This window comes from Anopheles merus, chromosome 3L (assembly GCF_017562075.2).
Source record: "Anopheles merus strain MAF chromosome 3L, AmerM5.1, whole genome shotgun sequence".
In the NCBI taxonomy this organism is placed as follows: Eukaryota; Metazoa; Arthropoda; class Insecta; order Diptera; family Culicidae; genus Anopheles; species Anopheles merus.
This window is the reverse complement of record NC_054085.1, coordinates 7,801,945-7,812,014: the sequence shown is the minus strand read 5'-3', so window position 1 is coordinate 7,812,014 and position 10,070 is coordinate 7,801,945. Positions and strand designations below refer to the sequence as shown.

The window sequence follows — 10,070 nt, the reverse complement described above, 5'->3', positions numbered from 1 at the left end:
GGGTAAAGTTGGGTAAAGTCTTCCGAGCGGAAAAGTCTCTTTACTTGCGCTTCTAAGCATTCGCATTGATGGAGCAAAAAAGGCAAAAAAACAACAGCAAGCGAGACACCAAATCATCCGTGTGTAAGTGGTACTGTTGTGAGGCGTTTCGGGCCAGCGGATGGCACTTTTTACTGTAAAAGGAAGTTAAGTCAAGATAGGAATAGGAGCAAAGAAAAGTTCACAAAACGCGTCAAGGATTCCTTGAACAAATAGAGCAAACATTAATTTTGAGTTTAAAAATCAAGCAAATAGAAAGTCTGTGAACATCCAGTCCTTTGCGGATCGAGATCTTTTCGCGCCACTCGCAATCACACCATCGCAGGGTGCGGCGATGTGGCCGACGGGGCAATTTTTGAATGAGGGTAATTTTTCATGAACTGCTAAACGGAGCACTTGAGGCGGTGTGAAAGAAAAACCTGTGAAAACACTCAACTGTATTAGTGGTGACGGTTGACGCTTGCCTGTCGTGAAACGTATCCAAGGTAATTTCCGCACAAATCAAAGTAATGTTTAATGTTCTTCATTGGTTCGTAGTTGGCTGTGGAAGTGCAGTGGTTTGGGAAAAGCATGGAATCAGAAAGTTAGGTTACGGAGAAAAATAAGTTTTCTGCAGAAAAATAATGTATTAAATTCACTGTTTAGGTTTAGAATTATTTTTTATACCTCAGACATCAGTGTAGGTATACGTACGCTTTGTTCATTAAAGAATTCTAAAGACTACGGTTAACATTTGCCAAACAATTAAGAATTGACGCTTCAGAATGTTCACTTTCTCACCAGTAATATGGCCCCTGTTTCATTCGTATATTGCAGAATCTTCATTACTTCGATCTCGAAAGAGCGAAAGACAGGTTTAAAAGGAACCAGCACACCAAGCAGCAACACTTCGTCTTAAGCTAATTAGTACGACAAATGATTTATTTTCCCCACTGTTTTCACTTCGGATGTAATCCAGTAGTACCGGCTTGTTGGCTGACAGTGGCAAGATGTTTTCAATTTCCTACTCCACTTCATAGTGGTACCATAGCTCCCCGTAGCCGTAGCCAAGCACAACCAGTCAGAGTGGCGGCGTTCAATCAAACCTGAAGCTATTCTGTGCCAGAAGCGCCCGGCTGGACGGAAGGTAATTTGATACAGTCACAATTTAATTACGGTGGTTCGGAGATAGACGGTCCACGCGGTGTCCCGGGAATCATTACCGTGTAATTACGCGTTCCGCGATATCCAGCCGTCCAGTGGGGACTGCTCTTGCTCTGGGTTGGAGGACGCTTTCTTATGCAATGTGGAAGTGGTACTTGACCTACCTGTTTACATGGAAGCAGGTGGAAGAGGAAGCGAAATTTTATCAGCACTCATTAGATTACAAATGCGATGATTTTAAAACGCTCCCGAGACGATGGCTTAGGGAAAGATGTGCGAGATGCCAGGGTGAAGGTTCTTGCTGATTGTGGCGAAAAAAGACGTCGTACGGTTGACGCGGCTTGTGACGTTTAAGCGGCTTCCGATGGTAAGGAATTAGAGAGTAATTAAAGATCTTTAAACGTGTTTACCGCTGTGCGAGTAAAAGATAATGCACAATCAACGAATCGCCGGTTGTCGGTCGGTCGGTCGGTCTGTCGCAGCTGGTTGGAGCGTGGATGTTAGAATAACACTCAATACGGTAGAGCGTCTTGACCACGCCTTGAGCGGGGGTTACGTCATAATCCAGTCAGGAAAGGGACGGGTTTTGTTATCAAACCGAACGTTCAAATTTAAGCCTCGAAAAGGTTCATCCGGAAGTACGATAAGTCGAGGAATCTGATAAGCTGATATTGACGTAAGCGGCGTCGTTGCGGGTTCGATTCGTGCGTTTGATTGATTCGAGTTTGCCAGATTGGTTCGAAGGGAACCGTTTGAAAGCGATTACAGTTTTCCTGGAACCGATTCCTCTAAGCTTAGCTCCAGCTGAGAGACACGTTAGGTCGTCGGTCGTTTGTTGCGGGAACCGGTTTTCAACGATCCCCAGTGTTAAGGTCGAAAGCATCTTCCATCTTTCCAGTGCCCGGATTGTGGCGCGACCGACCGGTCGGGGTGGGTCACAGGATTTCTTCCTGTCCCATCGACCGTTACTCTCAGTCCGACCCCTCTTAACCGGGTTAGCCTTTACCACCGTTTTACCTTTCCTTGCTGAGTCGCCCGAAAAGGTGCCGACCGACCCGTCAGAGTTACCTTCGAACTGAACTTCCTGTCCCAAAAGTTCACGCGAGGTCAACGAGAAAGTGTGTAGCGATAGAGGGAGATATAAAAAAACGGTAAGAAAAATAAAAATCCTATCCAGCACGGTACTGCCATACTAAAGAGGATGACTATAACTGTTCCGACATTATGCGAACGGATGTGTCTCTTTTCTTATACATTATGCAGAAAGTTCGTTACAGCCGTTTCATGTTTGGCGGGGTTAAGGACCCATTCTCTCTGGCGTAGCGGTATGCCGGTATGCATCTTCCTAAAGCACCAGTAAGCAAATAATCGTTCCCGGTGGCTTACGAAGGATCCACGCCAGAAATCCTACGTACGCAAGCGTTGTGCGCAAACGAACCGTGACTTTTCAATCATAAGCAAAATAACTCCCGGCCTTCAATGCTGCTTCAACGGAGTGTACACCGTGTGCTGTCTTTCCCGAAGCCTCTTGCACCATTCGGGAGGTTTGAATTTTTCTTCTCTGGAATGTGGCCTTCTCAACCGGTTGCAAAACTGTTAGTCATATTTTGTTTTTTTCGTTTTTTCACTTGCGCAAGCAAAGGATTCCCTCGCCGGGACAATGGGAAGCCGGCATTCAGTGGACGAAGGAAGCGGAAGGATCCTTTTTTCGCGTTGCTTTCGCTTTTCGCTTTAAGTTTTTAACGCCCGTCAGCACAACCGACCCGGATGGGTTTAGAGGTTGGAAGGAATTTAAATAGAAACGGGCGGCCGATTTCGGTTAGATTTGTGGAATTTGCGTACAATCGCGCCGTGCTGTTGGGAGATGGGGCGGTAGGACAGGAAAATACATTCCGAACGGCCTGTATTTTGAGGGAGAAGAATATTTTCATTTCTTGTTGTGTTTGTGTACCACACGCTACACGTATCTCGTATGACGCGTTGCCCCCGGGCTGATCCGGCTATCCCTTTTGCTAAAAATGATGATAAAACAATTCCCTTTTCCAGGATTCCCGTACCGTCCCGTTTGATAAGCGTGAGTGTGCGCGCGGCCAGGATATGGGATTGTTTATCTTGGAGCTAGCTTTCGCGCACAAAATAACTCGCAACACCACGCCGGCAAATGTGTGGGGGAATTGATGTTGGTTTATACTTACGCATTGGGCGAGTAAACATTGGCGAGTAAACACACACACACACACACACACACACACACACTGCCGGGCGTGGTTCGTTAAAGCGGGAAGCAAGGTGAGCTGGCTGTTTTCAAACAGCTCACCCGGGAAAGGTGAAATGCTGAATACCATGGGCATGAACTGTTGAGGCTGATGATGTACGCCGCCAGCCCCAAACACATAATGCTGCAATTGTTGTGATGGTTTTATAATTTAATAAACATACAATGTGGGAGTGATGCGATGTTAGTACAGTATAAGGATTTTGAGGTGTGTGTTTTTTTATGGGCTATAAGGAGTACGAAGGCTGTGAAACATCACTGTAATCCTTTCAACGATGGTTGTCTTGAGTTTATTTTGTTAATCAATATTATGTAGCTTTTAATGCAATCGAAGTGTAATACTATGTTTGTATTTTATAAAAATGATAAATGTAATTTCAAAAATATCAATTATTATCAACAATATGAATGATGAAGCTGACGTCAAACAGAACAGACGTCATAGATTTTGTGAAGCAACAGCCATAAAATTAAGAACATTTTCTTTCAAATCGGTAATTAAATGAATTTTTATCCATGAAAAAGAGTAAGGAAGGTAAAATCATATAAAAAAAATTCATGTCAGTATTCATTGAGCAATCAATAAGAAACGTTATTTTATTCATCACTCCATAAGCCGAAACGATTTACTAAATCATGTGTTCAATAATTTGCCTTACTAAAACATCAAACTAACACCAAACTTAACAACGTTAACAGCAGGATATTCCGTCTCAATTCGTAATACAATTATATTTAATTATATTCTATTATTGTGCATAAAATCTTATATTTAATGTTTTTTTACTGATCATGTTTAATTTCTAATTATCAATACTATTGTCGCAATATGTTTACACAGGTTTGTATCGTTCATGTTTTAAATCACGGACAGCTTCAAACTCCGGACACACTTAATGTTTTTATTTAATTTGTTTAACCAGTCTCTGGCCGTACCGCTTTTTAATTTTACATAATGCCATGATGTACTAGAACTAATAATAAAAATGAGTCCTATCTCTTGAAGGCCCTGATGCCAGGATAAATAAATATATTCTATCGCTTAGTTCACCGCCAGAGACATTCTTATCATTTTTCCAAAAACTGACGCCAGTGTAATTTCTTCGATAACTCCTATTAATCTGGTTCTTATGCATTGGAGTACATGTATTGCCCGAGATACACGGTAGCTCTTATACGCGGAATCGGAGATACGTGGTTTTCTAAAGTTGACACTTATTTGAGCAAATTGAACTTATTTGACTCATCAATTGTAAAATACCAAATAATTTCCCTTTTGCTCGATCGTGAAAAACCATTCCGAAAGATCTAAAACTGTCATATTTAGTGAGAATCATATCAAATAATTAATTAAGTGGATAAAACCACCCCCTACTTGCAAATTTTTTTAAATCACGAGATTCGACTTACGCGGAAATTCACCGTACTCGATTTTTGTGGCCGTTTTCGGTCCCCATTAACCGTGATTCTGGGGGACCGCCTGTACATTGAAGTTCATTACAGAAGTAGTTATCAACGAGACAATAACACTGTTTAAACACATTGTGTTCTGAATTTCAGATTTTGTAGTAAATAGTATAAAAATTGTAAGTAGAATGTGACTAATTGTATAAAAGTATGTTTTTAGACAGTCATAATAACAAGGACAAAGATTCAGTAATAAGAATAAAACAACGATATTTGAAGATAGATGTGCCCAATGCCTTGATGGCCGTACATGGTAGATCCTCGAATCACAAGTGTAAGAGAAACAACATTTAAATCCTGTGATCTAAGAGGACACCGTCACTCAGATTTAGATGCTCGAACCTTAAAATACGTTAGAAATTAAAAACGTGTAGTGTATATGTGAATGTGAAGATTAAAAAAATATATTCTTTCTCGATTATGAACCAAGACGTCCATAATTTGAAACATGAGCTCGAAACTGTCCGGAATATGAATTAGAATATAGTTGCAATTTCATGGGTATTTGCAATGTTTCGAATAAAATTACTGGAAACTTAATTTTTCTCAAATTAAGAAAGTTTGCATCGGTAAAGTGAGTTAAACAGAGTTTAAAATTAATTAAATTTGAATTAGTCAGAAAATTTCACATGCCTAAAATACATTAGGTCGGTAATAGCAATACGGTACTTATACTGTTTGGTTTCGTCTAATCTAGAAACACGATACAAACCACAAACGGAGTATGCATGAGAAAGGGAGGCAATACCAGCAACATTGTGTTGAGCAATGGATATAATTAGGTAAAACATCATGTAGTTGGTAGAATTCATATATTTTACTTTGCACGGTTGACATACGTAGTTGATTTCAATCACAAAACATGAAATATCTAATTAACTAATATTTCATTTTTCTGCTCAAAAAACAACCACATACCAGTGAACACAAATATTCTGAACAAATTTGCAAACTAAGGTTCTTTTTGCATTGATGATTTTATGACTATGACCGTTATAACAACTTGTTTGGTTAAAAATTGTCACAACGGTTAAAAACTACCAATTTTTTTTTTTTGAATTCGCAAAAATAATTCAACTTCATTTTCATAAGCAATTGCAAGATGTTTCCGCTATCGCTTAAATAGTAGAATTAAAATTTAAAAATCTTCAGACCAGAGAACCAGACCAAATAACGTTAAATATCTCTAAAGATTTCGTTTAATGTATCGCAAGCAAAGTATTTTTATTTTTATTCACTACTAGTACATCTACCCTACCAAATTTTTGTCTACTCTCTTTTAGAACTAAACAAGAAGTGCTCATGATTTATATGATAAAATGCATCATTTCATTTTCAACTGTTCCCCTTGCAAAAAAACCCATCCAGACGGATTGATATGATTACTGGCAACAAATTGCTGTCTTTTACACTGTGAGAGCAGAGCATGTGCAAAGCAACAAAAACACCAGATCACTTCCCTTCAATACGCACCGTCAAGCGTCAGGTGCTTAATCGCATTTGTATTGCCATCACGATGAATTATTGGAAGTAACAGCATAAATTAATGAAGTCAATTTGAGCGTCCTTTTTTCGCTGGCAGCATGTTTTCACCCCAATCAGCCAAACTTATTATTGAACCAAAGTGTTTGGGGTTCGGGGTTTTTGGTCGGTCGGCGGGAAACTCTTCGCCTGCGACTCTTCGAAACGACAACGGAGAGTGAAAACCCCGAACCAAGCCGGTAACCTTTTTTTTTCGGTACCGCGCGAATGCGTGAAGATACTTGCCCGGTATCATGGTTGGCTCCATTCATCGCGCCCACGGCGGATGCTGCTCCTTTCAGCTGCCAGGAGCAATAATGCTCACGTACAACGTCAAAGTCGCTCTGATGAAGCCAAGATATCGATGAACTGTGCTGAGCATTAAGACGCAGGCATGAGGCAGGCAAACGAAAGAAAAGCAAAATGCGGACGACGTATCCTTCCCGATTCCATTCCGGTTTCATAAATAGGTCCGTAACAGCTGTCAGTGCTCCGTGCTACCGTGCTTGCTTTTATTCACAGTAGTTCCCTACCGGGGGAAGATTTTTTTTCTTTATATAGTCTCCATCGTCTGCCGTCGCTCTCTTGCTCGTGTTGTGCTGCGGACAGTGCCGGCGAATGCGAGTGAGATGAAGATACGAACGATGCTGGTTGCGATGGTGCTACCGTTTCCGTTACACCGTCCGACGGTTTGGCGGGCTCGGCACGCTAAATTCTAGTCCGCACCCCGGGTGGTTAAATTGTTGATGATGGGTTCTTCATTCTTGTTCTTTTCGCTTATTATGACACAGCATATTAAGACGGAATGATGACTTTTTTTTCTTCTCGTGGATCGGTGCGCTGCTCAGGGTACTTTTCTGCTGGCTGGCTGGCTAGCTATGCCAAATGAGCGGTGGTGGTCGGTTCTCACACTGCTGATTGTACTGGTGCAATAAAATACAATATGAATTATTGTTAAGAGTTTTTTTTAATCCCATAATAATGCTCAAAGTAATGTGTTCAATGGTGCAATTTGATTATTGAGGTAGTTTGATGTAGCATTTATTTTTGGGAAGTTGAAACTTATATTACAATCATAGTTTTCATGCCAACTTTAAACAGATCCTCAGTGTACCGTTGAAATGTTTGGGAAAGGAAGAGTTCAATAATAAAACAAAACAATAATACTCTTCTGCTACCAAGTGATTAAAAAACAATACAAAAACTTCTTCTTCTTTGGCACAACAACCGCTATCGGTCAAGGCCTGCCTGTACCCACTAGAGAAGTGAGCTGAAAGCCAGTGACTTATTGTTACCATAGCAGGATAATCAGTCCTACGTATGGAGGCACGATCTATTCGGGACTTGAACCCATGACAGGCATGTTGTTACGTCTTACGAGTTGACGACTGTACCACCAGACCGGCTATAAACTATTTGATAAACTATAAACTATCACAACTATGGTAAATTAAGCGAGAATAAATATTTACTGTCATCAAATCCTTAACATTTTGTTGCAATATTAATCCTTTTTGAAATTTTGAGTGCCAGACCTTTTTTGTTCATATTTCCCTGGGAGCTAAGCACTTTTTGTTTACATTTTTGATGGCTACATATCATAAATATAAACAAACTAAAAGTTGATGAAAATAGTGATTTTCAACACATTTTAGTTGATTTCTTGTTGTGTTTTCGTTTCTTTGTTTTGATCATTAAATCGAGAAAACTACAGCTTAATGTAATTTATAGATTTATTTTCAACAAGATGCTCCATTGATGAAAAGGGAATAGCAATCATGTAACAATGAATGTTGACATCTAGGGTATATAATAACCAATATCTGCTATATATTACATGGTTTGAAAACTAACATTATAGCTAAAATATGTGACGCTACATTGTCTTGATCCAAGGAATTGTTATTTTGCATTTATATGCTCATTTTTTTACCATTTATGGGAATAAATGAATTATTCTATACAAATGAATAAAAATTTTGTTTTCCCAAACCGTAAACATCATGTAGACATTGCTACATGTTTCTGTAGATATTGCTGAATTCTTTCCTAAGTAGGTGATTTTTTTATACAAGCAATAAGGTATTTTAATATCAAGAAACAAATATTTTTATTAAAACTGTTCCCGCTTGTTAAACCCATAGTGTAGTGAGGGTAAAACTGGAAGCACGTTTGAAGCGTTCTTTTCCATTCGATTTCGCTCATCTAACTACGTGAACAACTTTGTGAGTTGTTCTTTCTTTCTCTCACAGACAATTACTTTCTATCTCTCTCTCTTTCTCCCCTCCGCATATTACTATTTGAGTTATTTTCTCTAATTCCTCGGCAGTAATAGAAAGGGCATAAAAATCATTCAAGATTGACGCAACGCTCGGTTGATGGATGCCGAGATAAGCGACCAGAAAACGTAGCCACACTGATATGACGACAGCGATGACTACGATGACGACGAACCACAACCACGGCGACGATTGAACCCGACTAAAGCTCCACATCTCTGTACCGTAATGGTGACGGCACTGATGGTTATGGCCTGGCGGACGGTGATAGCATGATATGCCCGACAACGGAGGGAGCGGGCCATCGATCCAAGCAAAAGGGCAGGCGCGCGCGGCACGTCTTACGTGTAGAGTATTAGGCCGACGAATTGTGATGGAAAGCTCGCTCATCTTCCACGATATGTTTTTTATCCTTGTCGATAGATCCACAGCCCATCTTCCATCTTGTCGTGCGTTAGCTTAGCTGCCCTTTCGAATCAAGCAAAGGGAAATGATTTTTCCCCTCTTCATATCGGTCCTGTCCTTTTTTCCTTCTTCTTCTCTTTTCTTTGTTCGCCTGAACGGTTTTTACTCCCACTCCCATCAAAACACCACCGGCTTAGCCCCTCAGGATCGAAAGCCACAATACCACCGGGGTAAAACACGCAGAAAAACGAACTTGCTGTTACGACGTCTGCCCTTCAAAAGGGGGAAGGAGTGCATTAAGAACGGCAGCAGTAGCAGCAGCAGCAGCAGCAGCAAAAAACACCCTGCCTGAGTTCATCGTCTCGGCAGATCGATCAGAAGATAGCGAACAAAAGGGAATGGAGCGTTAAAGGCAAAAGGAGTGAGTGAACGAAGAACAAAAAAAAATCACAAACTATCAGAATTCCCAGTAGCAAATTATCGTATAATTGAGCGTGGTAAAGAGTTATGAAAAAAAGGGTAACACAAAAAAACACAACACAGCAGTAACGCAATAGGGGAATCAAATGCCAAAAGCGAAATAAAAAAAGAGAAAACACTGAACAACAAAAACTACAGCAACAAAAGACTCTCACACACACACACGAGCGCTTGTGCAGTACGGCAGAGAAAAACAACGTGCAACATTACTGCTAAACAAAGAATCTTCAGTGCATCAACGATGCATCAGATGCGGGAAAGAGAATAAGGCCAGGACGGATCAAAATTCCAAAAAAATAAAAAATATAAACTCCCACTGGGCAGTCGCCAGCAGGTCGATTGCCCCTTTGGCGCTACGCTTGGTTATCATATTTTGAGGCCTTTCTTTGGCCAAACGCTCCTGGCTTCTTCTTCAGAAGCCTTCTCTGTGGGGCAAGGGTGTTTTTTTTTTGGGGTACCGC

The 10,070-nt window shown here is 40.6% G+C and overlaps 1 long non-coding RNA gene across 1 annotated transcript; it reads left to right on the top strand.

The window, feature by feature from the left end:
- The first annotated feature begins 588 nt into the window (after window positions 1-588).
- On the top strand, window positions 589-9,860 carry LOC121599695. The gene is made up of 3 exons (XR_006005722.1): window positions 589-718; window positions 856-1,165; window positions 9,335-9,860. It is a non-coding gene; the product is annotated as an uncharacterized LOC121599695 (long non-coding RNA).
- The last annotated feature ends 210 nt before the right edge of the window (window positions 9,861-10,070 follow it).